The sequence below is a fragment of the Coregonus clupeaformis genome, unplaced genomic scaffold (assembly GCF_020615455.1).
Source record: "Coregonus clupeaformis isolate EN_2021a unplaced genomic scaffold, ASM2061545v1 scaf2213, whole genome shotgun sequence".
NCBI classification, from domain to species: domain Eukaryota; kingdom Metazoa; phylum Chordata; class Actinopteri; order Salmoniformes; family Salmonidae; genus Coregonus; species Coregonus clupeaformis.
Genome location: NW_025535667.1, coordinates 31,685 through 47,266, shown reverse-complemented (window position 1 = coordinate 47,266; position 15,582 = coordinate 31,685). Strand labels below are relative to the sequence as shown.

Here is a 15,582-nt window from a genome sequence, read left to right as displayed (position 1 = left end):
TGTCCAGCATGGACCCCTGTCCAAAGAACAACTACTCAGCAGATATGACGATGTATTCAACATGCCCGTTGAATCAGTGCCTGGGGAGGTACACTTTGAAGTGGATGAGAGCATTACTCCAGTCCAGTGTGCTCCTCGCAATGTGCCCATTGCAATGAAAGTGGCTGTGAAGGCCCAGCTGGACAAGTATGAGGCCGATGGCCACATGACATCTGTGACTGAACCAACTGACTGGATCAGCAATATGGTCATAGTGAAAAACCAGAGAAGCTGAGGGTCTGCATCGACCCAAAGCATCTGAACCAAGCACTGAAACGATCCCACTACATCATGCCGACACTAGAGGATGTCCTCTATAAGCTTCCCAAGGCCAGGATTTTCACCTTGGTGGATGCCCGAGATGCATTCCTTCAATGCAAGCTGGACGAAGAAAGCAGCTTCATGACTACCTTCTGGACCCCCTGGGGTCGGAAACGCTGGCTCAAGCTCCCGTTTGGTGTCTCAGTGGCGCCTGAGGTATACCAACGCAAGCAGCACGAGTTACTGGCTGGGCTCAAGGGCATTGAACCCATCGCCGATGATATCCTGATCGTAGGCTGTGGTGTAACAGACGAAGAAGCAGAACGCGACCACGATGTGAAGCTCCTGGCACTGATGGAGCGCTGCCGATCAGTTAAGCTTCGTCTTGGCCTGAAGAAGCTGCAGTTCAAGGTGAAAGACGTCCACTTCCATGGCCACATTCTCTCGGCAAAAGGCCTGAAGCCGGACCCAGACAAGGTCCAAGCGATCCCTCGACATGCCAAACCCGTCTGATGCAAAAGGAGTACAGCGTCTCATCGGCTTTGCAAACTATCTTGCAAAGTTCATGCCACACCTATCAGCAGTCTGTGAGCCTCTGCGCCGGTTGCTGGACAAAGACACACCATGGCACTGGCTACCCAAGCACGAGGCCGCAGTGCAGGAGATGAAATCTCTGGCTTCATCCATGCCAGTGTTGCGCTACTACGACGTCACGAAGCCTGTCACAATCCAGAGCGACTCTAGCCAAAGGGGACTTGGATGCTGCCTTATGCAGGAAGGCCAGCCCGTTGCGTTTGCCTCGAGAGCGCTCACCCCCACCGAACAAAACTATGCACAAATTGAGAAAGAGTGCCTCAGCATCGTCTTCTCCTGCCAGCGATTCCATCACTACTTATATGGTCGAGAGCTGGTCACCGCTGAAACTGACCACAAACCACTCATTGCCATATTCAATAAACCTCTCCTCAACGCGCCCAAGAGGCTTCAAAGTATGCTCCTGACTCTGCAAAACTACAGCCTGAAGGTCATTTACAAGCCAGGACCTGAGATGTACATCAGCGACACACTGAGCAGGGCAACAGCACAATGTACAGGTAGAGGCACTGCCTATCAGCGGCAGGCCATCTGTTCGCTACAGCAGGAACAACAAGATGTTCAACAGATCAATCAGGCAGACTACTTAAACGTGACAGATCACCGCCTAGCCCAGATCAGGCAACATACAGACAAGGACGAACACCTACAGTCACTGAAGTCCATGGCTCTCGCAGGTTGGCCATATCTGAAAGAGGAGACACCTTTCACAGTGAGAGAATACTGGACCTTTCGAGATGAGATCAGTGTGCAAAATGGCGTCTTGTTCAGAGGTCAGAAGGTCATTATTCCCAAATCACTACGTCCAGAGATGCTTACCCGCATACACTCCAGTCACGTTGGAGGTGACGCATGCTACCGTCAGGCTCGTGAAACATTATACTGGCCAAACATGCAAGCAGAAATTAAAGACTTTGTCAGCAACTGTACCACATGCAACGAGTACGCTCATGAACAGCAAAAGGAAACCATGATGTCACACGAACTGCCCACAAGGGCCTGGCAAATCATCAGCATGGACTTATTCAGCCACAGACAAAAGGACTATCTTCTCCTCGTTGATCATTACTCTGACTTTTGGGAAATTGAACTGCTCCCTGACTTGTCCGCAGAGACGGTCATAAAGCGCTGCAAGGCGCAGTTTGCAAGGCAAGGTCAGCCTGACAAGGTAATCACGGACAATGGCCCACAATTCACTGCACAGTTCAAGCGTTTCGCCCAGAATGGGAGTTTGACCACGTGACCTCCTCTCCAAGACACCCAAAAGCAAATGGCAAGGCAGAATCAGCTGTCAAGATTGCAAAAAACCTGTTAAGCAGGGCCTTGCGCGACAGCAACGACCCATGGAAAGCGATCTTACAGTGGAGGAACACACCCACCGAAAACATGGACAGCAGCCCAGCACAACGCCTTCTGTCCAGACGTCTGAAGACTACTATCCCCGTAGCTAACAAGCTACTTGAGCCCTGCGTCATGGTTGGCGTCACGGACAAACTGCGCCACAGAAAGCAGCTCGCTAAGTGCTTCTACGACCGGACTGCTCGAGACCTACCAGAGCTGGAGGTGGGTGAAACTATAAGGATGAAACCGCTGCCGGGAGACCACACAGGACTTTGGAGGCTGGGCACATGCCTACAGAGAGTTGCACCACGTTCTTACCTGGTGGATGTTGGTGGCTCCCTCTATCGCCGCAATCGGGTGGATCTGCGCGTAGCAGAGCAGACAAACCAGAACATGCCATACACTCACTTAGATGAGCTGGATCACAGTCCAGGCCTAAGGGTAAGGGGGTGCAGAATTGAGACATGAGCCAACTGAAGGTGAAGCTTCTACCCCACCAAACTCTCCAGCTCGTGGCCCTAATCCTACCCCTGTCAGAGCCAATACTTACTCACGGGTGGGTCGGCTGTGCAAGCCACCGGACAGGCTTACTCTGTAAGCAAGAGACTTAACTTGTTGTCTGTTAATTTAAAAAAATATTTCAAAAATTAAAAAAAAATTAAAAAAAGGAAGATGACAGCTGAAGTAAAAGAAAATGTCATGCTTTTCAATTGTTATGACTTGACTGTTAAGAACGCAATGTTATGCCGTTATGTTTGCACTTTCTATTGAAAAGGATGATGTTACGGAGTCTAGTTGATAGGTAATCGACTAGTTGGACTGTTCCCCAGACTCCACGCGTAGGGATTTGTACAAGGCTTAACAAGGCTATTGAACTGAACATTGGTGTCTGTCTTTATTCCTTAATCCAACATATCATACAGAAACAAACGAGTATTTGGAGCCCTTGGTCTAAGTCATTGGATATTCAAATGACACAGTTGCAAAAAAAAATGTATGGATTTCAGCAAAAAAAGAAAGACACGCAACTACAGCGGACAAACATTTTATGATTCATTATTTTTTGAAGTATTGACCTTGGGAGAATACATAGCCTTTTTAGTGTTTTTCAAAATTGTTATTACACGACAAGTTCAAGCCAATTTTCACTGCATTTTCAAATGATATATACTTATGGCTTATGCCTTAATTGTAGTAGCCTAACTGTGTTGTGAGATCTTAACTAGAACAATAAGAAACTATTACTGGATATAGTCAATGGGATAGTTGTTGTCATGGTAGACTTTTAAAACTAATTATGTGGCTGGCCACCCCTTTACAACTCGGAAGGCATGGTTTTGCAGATAAATGAGTAAAAGTGCACTCTTAAAAGAAAAGCTTCCTGTAGGATCCTTTAGGATAATATAAGGTAAAAAATATACCTTAAGATTAATTTCCAAGCCTATACTCTGCCATCAGCTCGTTGTTGAACCGTTGTAGACTTCAGGGGTTCTTTGAAGAAGCCTTTTCAAAAGAGGGGTTCGTTTTGGAACCAGCAGCGCCCTCGTGAGTAAAGGGCGCGCGAGCGTAGAATTCAAATTGAGACCGTTGGTCAAAAGACAACTGGAAGCGGGAAGCGCGCTGGATGGTTGGAGAGACGCGACCAATAAGAGATGACTTGCAACGGATTGACGTGAAAGGTGAGTGAACCTTAGCTATTCGCTAGCTAAGATAATAATTCATCAAACTACTATCAAATAACTTAAAAACAATACATCATGTAATGTACTCTTGGTTTTTCATCAGCTAGCCAAGCTACATAGCCTGTAATGTTAGCTGGTAATTGTTGTATAAATGTTGGTACGTTTTAGCTAACGTTAGCTACAGTAGCTAGCTAGTTAAAGTTACTGTAACGTTAGCTAACTTTAGCTAGCTAGACTCAATATTGAGAAATTGTAGTCATTTAAACCCATGATATACTTTCTCACCATCTCCTTCCATCCTCCTCCCTTTAGTACCTGGCTTATCCTGCCCCTGTCCAGTTAAGTGGTGGAGAGTTTGGGAGCTGTGAGCTCGGATAGAAAAATGTATCAACCACCACGAACAGGTAGCACACACACACACACACACACACACACACACACACAGATGTGTCACGGTTCTCTAAGACCGAACCCAGAAGCAGACCAGGACAAGGTGAGTTGAACGAATGAGAGTGTTTATTTACAGGAAAAAGATGCAGAATAGTCCAGTAGGCGGAGCGGGTGGCGGAGATGAGTAGGTGGTGGTGAAGTAGCAGATGAACTGATGGCACGGCAGGGGTTGGGTGAAGGTTCCGGGGAGAATGATGTTAATGGCTAACGATCCGGCAGGGAATGGATGTTAGGCCAGAGCCTAAGAAGGGTGATGATCAGGACCAGGTGTGCAGATTGCTGATGGGATGCAGGTGCGGAAATCAAGAGAGCTCCCCGAGCGTTCCAGAACCCTCGGGAAACTGGAGATCACGAACAGAAAAACTAGTCCACAGACAGGACCCGACTCAGACTGCCGGGATCGTTACAGTACCCCCTCCGAAACGCCACCGGGCGGACTCCCGGAGCGCCAGGATGGAGGCGGTAGAAGTCACGGATGAGGTCAGCATCTAGGATCTGTCGCCGCGAATCCAACTCCTCTCTTCAGGACCATACCCCTCCCAGTCCACGAGATACTGGAAACCCCGGCCCCGCCGTCTGGAATCCATGATGCGTCGCACCGTGTAGGCAGGACCACCTCCGATCATCCGAGGAGGAGGAGGAGGAGGCGGAGGAGGCAACAGAGGACTGAGGAAAACAGGCTTGAGGCAGGAGACATGAAAGGTGGGATGGACTCTGAGCGTCCTCGGAGTTTGAGTCGAACTGCCACCGGATTGATCACCTTCTCCACCACAAACGGACCAATGAACTTCGGTAACAACTTCCTAGACTCAGTCCGTAAAGGAAGATCCCGTGGTGGCCAACCAGACCCTATCTCCGATGGTGTAGGTGGGAGCGGGGATCCGGCGACGATTCGCCTGGAGCTGATACCGGTCCGAAACTCTAAGGAGTGCCTTTCTGGCCCGATGCCAGGTCCGGTGGCAACGACGAATATGGGCCTGAACAGAAGGCACTGAGAGCTCCTTCTCCTGAGAAGGGAACAAGGGAGGTTGGTAGCCATACAGGCACTGGAAGGGAGACATCCCAGTGGCAGATGTAGGGAGAGTATTGTGGGCATACTCAACCCAAGGCAACTGAGAGACCCAGGAGGTGGGGGTTGGAAGAGGCCAGGCAGCGTAGCGTGGATTCCATCTTCTGGTTGGCTCTCTCCGCCTGACCATTAGATTGGGGGTGAAAACCAGATGTGAGACTGACTGTAGCTCCAATGGCCAAACAGAAGGACTTCCAGACAGCAGAGGTAAACTGAGGGCCACGGTCGGAAACGATATCACTGGGCAACCCGTGGACCCTGAAAACCTCCCTAACCAGGATCTCGGACGTCTCCGAGGCAGAGGGAAGCTTGGCAATAGGCACAAAGTGGGCGAACTTGCTGAATCTGTCCACGATAGTCAGAACGACCGTGTTCCCCTCAGAAGCGGGCAACCCAGTGACAAAGTCCAGGGCCAGATGCGACCATGGTCGCCGGGGAATAGGAAGGGGGGTGAAGTAGTCCAGAGCTGGGCCGATTGGTACTCTTATTCTGCGCACACACTGGACAGGCAGCAACATAACCCCGAGTATCCTCGGCCATGGCAGGCCACCAAAAACGTCTGCGAAGAAACGCCATCGTCCGAGCCACGCCAGGGTGACAAGCCATCTTGCTGGCGTGGGACCATTTGAGGACCGCAGGACGAACCGACTCAGGCACAAACAACCGACCGGATGGACCGTTACCGGGACCGGGCTGCGTCCGAAGAGCCGCCATCACCTCCTCCTCAATCTTCCACCTAACAGCTCCCACGACGCAGTTCCGGGGAGAATTGTCTCGGTCTTGGACCCACTCTCCCTCCGTCTTGGAGAACATCCGAGACAAGGCGTCCGCCTTGCCGTTCTTAGATCCAGGTCGGAACGTCAGGGAAAAATTGAATCGTCCGAAAACAACGACCACCTGGCCTGACGGGAGTTGAGACGTCTAGCCGATTGCACGTAAGCAAGATTCTTGTGGTCAGTCCAGACAATAAACGGCTGCTCCGCCCCCTCCAACCAGTGGCGCCACTCCTCCAAGGCAAGTTTCACCGCGAGAAGCTCCCGGTTACCCACATCGTAATTCCTCTCCGCAGGCGAAAGGCGACGAGAGTAGTAGGCGCAGGGATGGAGTTTACTGTCCGTGGAGCATCGCTGCGACAGGATGGCGCCAACTCCCACATCGGACGCGCCACTTCAACGACGAACTGACGGTCCGTGTCCGGTTGAGAGAGAATCGGTGCGTTGGTGAATCGCCTCTTCAAATCCAGAAACGCTCGATCCGCCTCCGGATTCCACTTGAAGCTCCTGATACTGGAAGTCAAGGCCGTTAACGGAGCGGCCACACGGCTGTAATCCCGGATGAATCTGCGGTAGAAATTCGCAAACCCCAAAATCTCTGGAGCTGCAATCTCGTACCGGGCTGGGCCCATTCCAGAACCGCTCTAACCTTCTCCTGGTCCATCCTAATCTCTCCCCTGGAGATGATGTACCCGAGAAAGGATGTCGGTGGGCGTGAAACTCGCACTTCTCGGCCTTCACGAACAGGCGATTCTCCAACAATCGCTGCAGAACCTGCCGGACATGCTGGACGTGGTCGGAAGGTTCCTTCGAGAAGATCAGAATGTCATCCAGGTAAACAAACACAAAGAGACCGATCATATCTCTCAGGACGTCGTTCACCATACTCTGGAATACCGCTGGAGCATTGGTCAGTCCAAACGGCATCACCTGATACTCGAAGTGACCCATCGGTGTATTGAAACCCGTCAACCACTCGTCTCCCTCTCTGATCCGGACCATGTGATACGCATTGCGTAGGTCTAGCTTGGTGAACACCGTAGCACCCTGTAAGGAGTCGAAGGCAGAACTCATCAAGGGCAGGGGATACTTGTTCTTGACCGTGATGTCATTCAACCCCCGATAATCAATACACGGTCGAAGAGAGCCATCCTTCTTACCCACAAAGAAGAATCCTGCCCCCAGGGGTGATGACGAGGGACGAACGAGACCAGCAGCTAGGGACTCCTTGATGTAGGTCTCCAAAGCCTCACGTTCAGGGCGGGAGATACTGTATAACCTTCCCTTGGGGTAGACAGCTCCAGGGAACAGGTTGATGGCACAATCATATGGTCGGTGGGGAGGGAGTGACAGAGCCTTCTGCTTACTGAACACTTCCCCAAATCGTGATATGTCTCGGGAACCAGGGACAAATCTGGGGGTTTAGCCTCAATCACCTGACTGGGAACCGAATGGGGACAGGCAGTCTTGAGACAGTTAGCATGACAATCAAGGCTCCAACTCGTTACCTTGCCCGTCACCCAATCGAACGTGGGATTGTGTTCCTTCAGCCAGGGGTATCCAAGGACTAGAGGAACATGGGAAGACGGCAGAATGAAGAATGAAATCATCTCCGAATGATTCCCCGACAACAGCATCTTAACCGGTTCAGTCCTCATCGTGATACGTGCCAGACTACTGCCGTTCAGAGTGGTCGCTTCAATGGCTTCCGCAATTGCTCCTTGGAAAGCCCCAGCTGTTCCACCAACTCGGCATCAAGAAAGCTTCCATCGGCACCTGAATCGACAAAAAGCGTTAATCGCTAAGCTCTGATTCCTGTTCACAAGGGTAGCCGGAAACGGGGTCTGACAGAGGTACTGAGAGGTTGAAACTGGCTCGCTAAAAGTCCTCCCAACTTTAGCGAGCCGGGCAGTTTGACGACCGCCGGGAACAAGTGGAGATGTAATGTCCCGAGCTACCACAGTAGAGGCAACAGTTGGTCTTACGTCTATGTTGACGCTCCTCCTTGGTTAACCCGTGCCGCCCCACTTGCATGGGTTCAGAATCGGAGAGAGAACCTCTCCAATAATCCTTTGTGGTGGAGAATGATCGACGTGTTCTGGTCCACCACCCGACCCGACTGGGAACTGAGAAGCTGATCGATTGGACGGACCCCATTGCTTCTCCCTCCTTCGCTCTCGGACTCGATTATCCACCCGAATAGACAAGGCTACCAAGCTGTCCAGGTCACTAGGCTCCGGATAGGAGATCAACTCATCCTTGAGCTGCTCCGACAGACCCTGGTAAAAGGCCGCTTGCAGAGACTCCTCATTCCACCCACTCTCCACAGCCAACGTCTTGAACTCGATCACGAAGTCGGCCACGCTGCGAGTTCCTTGGCGAAGCGAAAACAGGCGCCTAGCTGCGTCCCTCCCCTCGGACGGAATGGTCGAAGAGCTTCCTCATCTCGGCCGTGAACCCCTGGTATGACGCCATGCAGGGATCCTGTCGTTCCCAAACGGCTGAAGCCCACTCCAGCGCTCGACCACGCAGCAACTCAATCACAAAGGCTATCCTAGCCTTGTCTGTGGCATAAGAGTAGGGCTGTAGATCGAACACTAATCCACACTGCATAAGGAAGGAACGGCATCTTCCCAGCTCCCCTCATATTTATCCGGCGTCGGAACCTTGGGCTCACGGAAGGACACAGCTCCAGAAGCGGCAGGCGAGATGGATGAAACCGGTAGTGGATCCTCCACCGGAGACTTGCGTTGGTTCTGGACCTCCGTCAGACCGGTAGAAAGGTTCCGAACTGACAACGCGATCTCCTGTAGTACCGTGCTATGATGGCCCAACATCTTCTCCTGATGGGTAATGGCATGGCGAACAGAGTCCAGGTCCGCTGGGTTCATTAATGGCCGGATCGTTCTGTCACGGTTCTCTAAGACCGAACCCAGAAGCAGACCAGGACAAGGTGAGTTGAACGAATGAGAGTGTTTATTTACAGGAAAAAGATGCAGAATAGTCCAGTAGGCGGAGCGGGTGGCGGAGATGAGTAGGTGGTGGTGAAGTAGCAGATGAACTGATGGCACGGCAGGGGTTGGGTGAAGGTTCCGGGAGAATGATGTTAATGGCTAACGATCCGGCAGGGAATGGATGTTAGGCCAGAGCCTAAGAAGGGTGATGATCAGGACCAGGTGTGCAGATTGCTGATGGGATGCAGGTGCGGAAATCAAGAGAGCTCCCCGGAGCGTTCCAGAACCCTCGGGAAACTGGAGATCACGAACAGAAAAACTAGTCCACAGACAGGACCCGACTCAGACTGCCGGGATCGTTACAAGATGACCCAATGTAGATTATGTTCGACTTGACAAAAAGAAGAATACATAAAACAGATCAGATTAGCTAGATGCATTTGATATTGAATACTCATGTTGTTTATGTTGTGTTTGTGTCTAATTGATGTCTTTCAGGTTGGTGTATTGGGGCGGATTGTTCTGTCCTCTGTATTTCAGACCAAAGCAAGACAACGTTTAAAGCTCACTATGGATCTACTAACAGGTTAGCCTCTATAAAGTATTTGTATGTATTTGAAGTGTGATTATAGTGTGTTCTGTGTTTCTCCTTTGTCAATCCAATACTAACTGAATGGTGAATGAATGTATTTACAGTGACTCAATCAATCAATCAATCAATACAGTGTGATTATAGTGTGTTTTATGTCATTCCTTCATCTTTTCCAACACTAACTGAATGGTGAATGAATGTATTTGCAGTCAATCAATCAATCAATCAATACAGTGTTTGAACAAAATTCAACTCCAATTGAAGAACTGGGACAAGCTATACATCTCATTGTGGGGTAGACCACATGTTATGAAGATGGTTAAAGCTCCTAAACTGAATTACGTCATCAGCATGTTCCACTGTCCATACCTGCCTACACATTTAACACCATATACAAAATGATTCATTTGGACTATTAAAACGGCCAGGATGAACCAAGCTAGATTACAGGTAAAGACTTAGAAGGGAGGATTAAAGCTCCCTAACATGTAATTATAGCAAGAAGCCTTTATAACTGCCCAAATAGGCTCTTTATTGAGAACTCTAATAGGTCAATTTGGGTTGACATGGAAGAAGAACTTAATGCCCCATTTGGAGCATCATATTATCTGAGTCAACACTTAAATGTGGGACTGCAGAATCCCTTATTATAAGAGACAGACATCCTCACCTTTCCTGACAAGCTCTGCTTCGTTATGGAACAACCATAAATACAAATTAGGAGGAAAGGTGGTTGTCTGGAAAGAGTGGGATAGGTTTTGTTTTAGCCTCAACACTAATACATTTCACTTTTGCGCTATGTGTCAACTTTAATTTGAGTGTGGCTGTGGAAGACTGGTCCCTTGATGATGTCTGCAAGTGGCTGAGTATCAATGATCTCCATGATTCCATCCCATCATTCCAAGGTTCACAATCTTTCTGAAGAATGCCAACTCTCTTCAATTGTCCAATTTGCAACGAGCATACTTTCACTGTGTCCAGACGACTCACACATATTGGCCTCTATCACCAGCATGAACCACATTTCTAATTACCTGTGGACTTAATGGGTGTGGGAAAACAAATAGATGTTTCAGCGCCTATCGGTCACACATCTACCAAAACCACAGAGCTTTTAAGCCCCAACTTAGATGAGAATTGCCCTCATGATGAATTTGAGACTGGGACTGATCCCATTGAAGATGACATGAGTGATGTAGAGAGTCTGCCAGAGGCTGAATATGTTCAAGCCACAGAGACCAACACTGAGCAGCTAATTGAAGGTCTCAAAATCAATATCTGTCTTTTAATTTTGAAAATCAGGATTCAGCATCCCAGCTACGGTACAGAATAGCATTGTTGAGGACCTCAGAACCATTTTTGATGCATTTATGACACACTACAGTGATCCTCTCAGGTTTCATCTTACAAATAAGCAAATAAACGTGGTTGAACATGACGATCTCAGGGACATGCTCAACAACTCTGCAGTATTTGAGGAATGCATTAGATGCATAAGCTCTGAGTGGATGCTGGAGCATTACCGTGTGAAATAATTGGGCATGGTCCGGCCAATTGAAGTACCACTGAGCAACAAAGAAGGTTATAAAACAATGTGATTTCAATACAGCTACATGGTCCCCAGGGTATATGAATATAAAGAGACATGAGACAAAACAATGGACCTGTAGAATGGAATAAGTTATGAGACCTCTATGATTCATTTCATTTGTCAGTTCTACCAGATAATGTGAGATGTTTAGATGACATAACATTTGAGGACACATACTGTAATTTTCCCCTCCCTTTCTGGCTGCCCTCCCCCTTCCCCTTCTAAGTTCAAGGTGGTTTATTTGTCATATACATGGAGTTAACAGTGCAATGAAATGTTGACTAGCAGGTTAACCTCTTGACAACAACAATAGAACACCTTGCTGTCCCCAGTCCGCCTGGCCTTGCTGCTATTCCAGTTTCAACTGTTCTGCCTGCGGTTACGAAACCCCTACCTGTCCCAGACCTGCTGTTTTCAACTCTTAATGATCGGCTATGAAAAGCCAACTGAGAGAGGACCTGAGCCCTAGGACCATACGTCGGGACTACCGGCCGTGGTGACTCCTTGCTGTCCCCAGTCCGCCTGGCCTTGCTGCTATTCCAGTTTCAACTGTTCTGCCTGCGGTTATGGAACCCCTACCTGTCCCAGACCTGCTGTTTTCAACTCTTAATGATCGGCTATGAAAAGCCAACTGAGATTTATTCCTGATTATTATTTGACCATGCTTGTCACTTATGAACATTTTTGAACATCTTGGCATAGTTCTGTTATAATCTCCACCGGCACAGCCAGAAGAGGACTGGCCACCCCTCATAGCCTGGTTCCTCTCTAGGTTTCTTCCTAGGTTTTGGCCTTTCTAGGGAGTTTTTCCTAGCCACCGTGCTTCTACACCTGCATTACTAGCTGTTTGGGGTTTTAGGCTGGGTTTCTGTACAGCACTTCGAGATATTAGCTGATGTACGAAGGGCTATATAAAATAAAATTGATTGATTGATTGATAGAACAAGTCAGTAGCTAAGTTAATATAAAGAGTAATACAATAATAATAAACCCTGCATTCATAACTATCCTTAACATACCTGGGGTGTTTCTGGGATAGAGGGTTGATATAAAAGTTAATATAATCAGCAATACAGGAAGATTCTGAGACACAATCGCTTACTATTGGTCAGCCGTAAGGAACCGCAACGTCTCAGGAGATATGTATTTTAGGCAGTAAGTAAAACTGCCTAGGCCTTGGAGAATCTGCCCCAAAAAGATAGACCATCTGTTTATCTGTAATGTACTTATCCTCATATAGTTTACTCACTATCTCCTGGATTCATCTTTGTGTTTTCCGGTTGTGTTGAGTGGGGACAATGGAACATAGTGTTTACCATTATCCTATTGTCTATTGGCTTCAAGAAGATATTCACTTTATCCATTACAACAATCTGAGCCCCCTTATCTGCTGGTTTAATCACTATATTCTGATGTTCAATGTTTCTAGAGCTTGATTTTTAGAAAGATGTGTAAGGTTGAGCTGATATACAGGTCTGGTTCTGAATTGGGAAAAGGAAGCCACATCCCTACGTATAACAGTCTGTATAGTTTCTGACACTGACTCCAACTGAGGTTCCCAATGTGAGGGGTTTGGAAATAGTATATGAGGAAAATCTGTTTCATAATCAAAATGATCTAATAACTTCAATCTTCTATGATGGAAGTGTAGATCCCTCCGGAGCTCCCCGCAGTCCACCTGTTTAGGAGTTGGTATGAAAGTCAGTCCTCTTTCTAGAACCTCACTCTCGGCTTGGTTGAGCCCAATGGGACGTTGCTGGTCAAGACCTCAAATCGGTTGTGAAGTAGTATGGACATATTGATGGAACAAGGTCACTAAACTGGTGGTTAGACAGGGTAGATCCAAGAGCAGGCCTCTGCTGTCATCTAGAGGGCGTTTCTCTGTACTGCTTGACACATGGAGACTCAATGGAGGCACAGTGCAAAGTGCTCAAAGTAAGGCCCAAACAATTGTTTGTCAGGCTGGGATCTATAAAGCAGTATGTTCTTCAATTAGATGCCAACTAATATTCATACAGGGACAATAGGTGGGGCAGGAGGAAGAATGGTGTTCCTGATTTTCAGAGGAATTCCCCTTATTTTTTTAAAGCATCAGATTGAGATTGTTGTTATTCTCCAATATGTTTTTCTTCAGTGAGCCACTCTGGATTCTCCAAGGGGAATACTCCCTTAATTCTCCACTAGAGAGTTGGAGCTCCATGCTTTTGCTGGGAATTGTCCACTGTTGGTATACATTTATTTGGTCCCCAAAAATACCCAAATAAAAATGTGTATTTGTCTAGTTTTAGCTGAGTCCCCAGTTAGCATCCATGTGGCTCATTTAAAAGTTTCAACAACAAAAAAAAACGTACTCCTGAAGTTTCACCACAATAGGCTTCTTCAGACAATGGACAAAAAGTAGCCAAACAAAGCCAAAGGAGAGTGATGAGCAGCAGCAGCATCATCAAACCAGCGAGGCCGCGGCAAGCCCAACAGTGATGATGCTGCCGAGCTCCAGTTAGCTCCGTGTGCAGAGCCTACCCACCCTTCCACAAGCACCGCCAGGATAATGGCTCCACAGCCCCCTCCACCTCCGACTGTTCCTGACTATCTTGGAACAGAGGTGCCAGCCCAGATTAGCCTAGAATCCTACCGTAGTCGCAGGTTTTCTGTCCAAAAACCTTCATTTAATAGCAACTGGTTCATAAGAAGGGAGTGTCTGGAATACTCGCTTACTGAAGATGCTGCATTGCTGAAAGTTCTGCGTGGGGTCCATCTATTGGGAGATGGCTAACTAGTCTGTATTTTCCACTGATTCATATGGATGCCAGTGCACACATTGGCTGTAAAAGTGGGTAAAAACAGAAAAGCATATAACTGTAGCTATGTGGTCTTTACTTGAGTGTGTTTCAGCAGGGTGAGGTCAGAGAGATGCTTCCAAGTCAGTATTTTTCTGAACTCATAAAATCCTTTACACAATCTGATGGGATGAATGTTCAACCCCATTTAAATGACCATAAAGTCTATATAGTACCTTTAAGTTAAGACCTCACAGATCTGTTCATGGCAAAGCAGTTCAATTCATGATATTAATATTTCTGTGAGCTTGTGTGGCCTACCACTTCACGGTTGAGCAGTTGTTGCTCCTAGATGTTTCCACTTCACAATAACAGCACTTACAGTTGACTGGGGCTGCTCTAGTAGGGTAGGAATTTGACGAACTGACTTGTTGGAAAGGTTGTTTATTAGCACTCAAATCTATCAATGGCATTTTCGACACAATTTGGTGAAAGCCCCAAAGCATTCAGAAAGCCTCTGATTCCCACCACTAGTGGACACCCCCATGAGTGTCTTTCAGAACCCCTCCTAAAACCACCTGTTTCGTTTTGGTTGTTGTTAGTGACTCTTTGTTAGTTCCTTCTTCTGTTTGAGAGACAATGTTTTATTTCTTGTTGAGGAACGTAACAATGTTCATGTGATTAAATTAAATCACCCGACTGTTTAAGATATGTCTGTTAGTAAATGTTTTATTTCTAAGAGATCATGAGTAAAAGAGAACAATTGACATTCTAGAATGAGTTGTCACTGTGTTCACCACAACCAACATGCTGCATCTCTGTTTAGGGGTCAGTGGTCTAAAATGAGTCTCTCTGGGGAGAGAGAGGAGGGGGTCCCTGCCTCCAAAATGAGTCTCTCTGGGGAACATGACACCAAAACTAAGAGGTGAGATTACAGTTTTGTTTAAGCATTATTAATTACATTTCCAAAACTATATGTCCACAATTTTTTCACATTCGTTTTTTCATCAGAAATTATTGCTTGTGGGTACCTTCAATATTACGGTTTGAACACACCGACTGCGTCATTGCGCAAAATAGTATGCAGCATCATCTAAATATTTGTGCAACAAAAGTTAAACATTCACCTTCTGCTACCATTTCTGTCAACCTGTTTACGCATACAGTTTGACGCATACGTTCGATTAATCCAATTTATGCACCACACAGAATGCACTGCAACTGCCTCTGCAACGTAATGCTTCAAGGCTAACGCAGCGTTCCATTGGAAATGAATGTACTTCTGGTGTAAATGCAATAACTCAGTTGTTGTGTTCAAAGCGTTACTGATCTCAGAATTGTAATTAATAGATTTTAGATTTCTAAGAGATGATGAATAAAAGAGTACAATGGACATTCTAGAATGAGTTGTTACTGTGTTCACCACAACCAACATGCTGCATCTCTGTTTAGTTACTGT

The 15,582-nt window shown here is 47.3% G+C and overlaps 1 long non-coding RNA gene across 1 annotated transcript; it reads left to right on the top strand.

Moving 5' to 3' along the window:
* The first annotated feature begins 4,278 nt into the window (after positions 1-4,278).
* Positions 4,279-14,990, top strand: LOC121557084. The gene is made up of 3 exons (XR_005998282.2): positions 4,279-4,321; positions 9,662-9,749; positions 14,950-14,990. It is a non-coding gene; the product is annotated as an uncharacterized LOC121557084 (long non-coding RNA).
* The last annotated feature ends 592 nt before the right edge of the window (positions 14,991-15,582 follow it).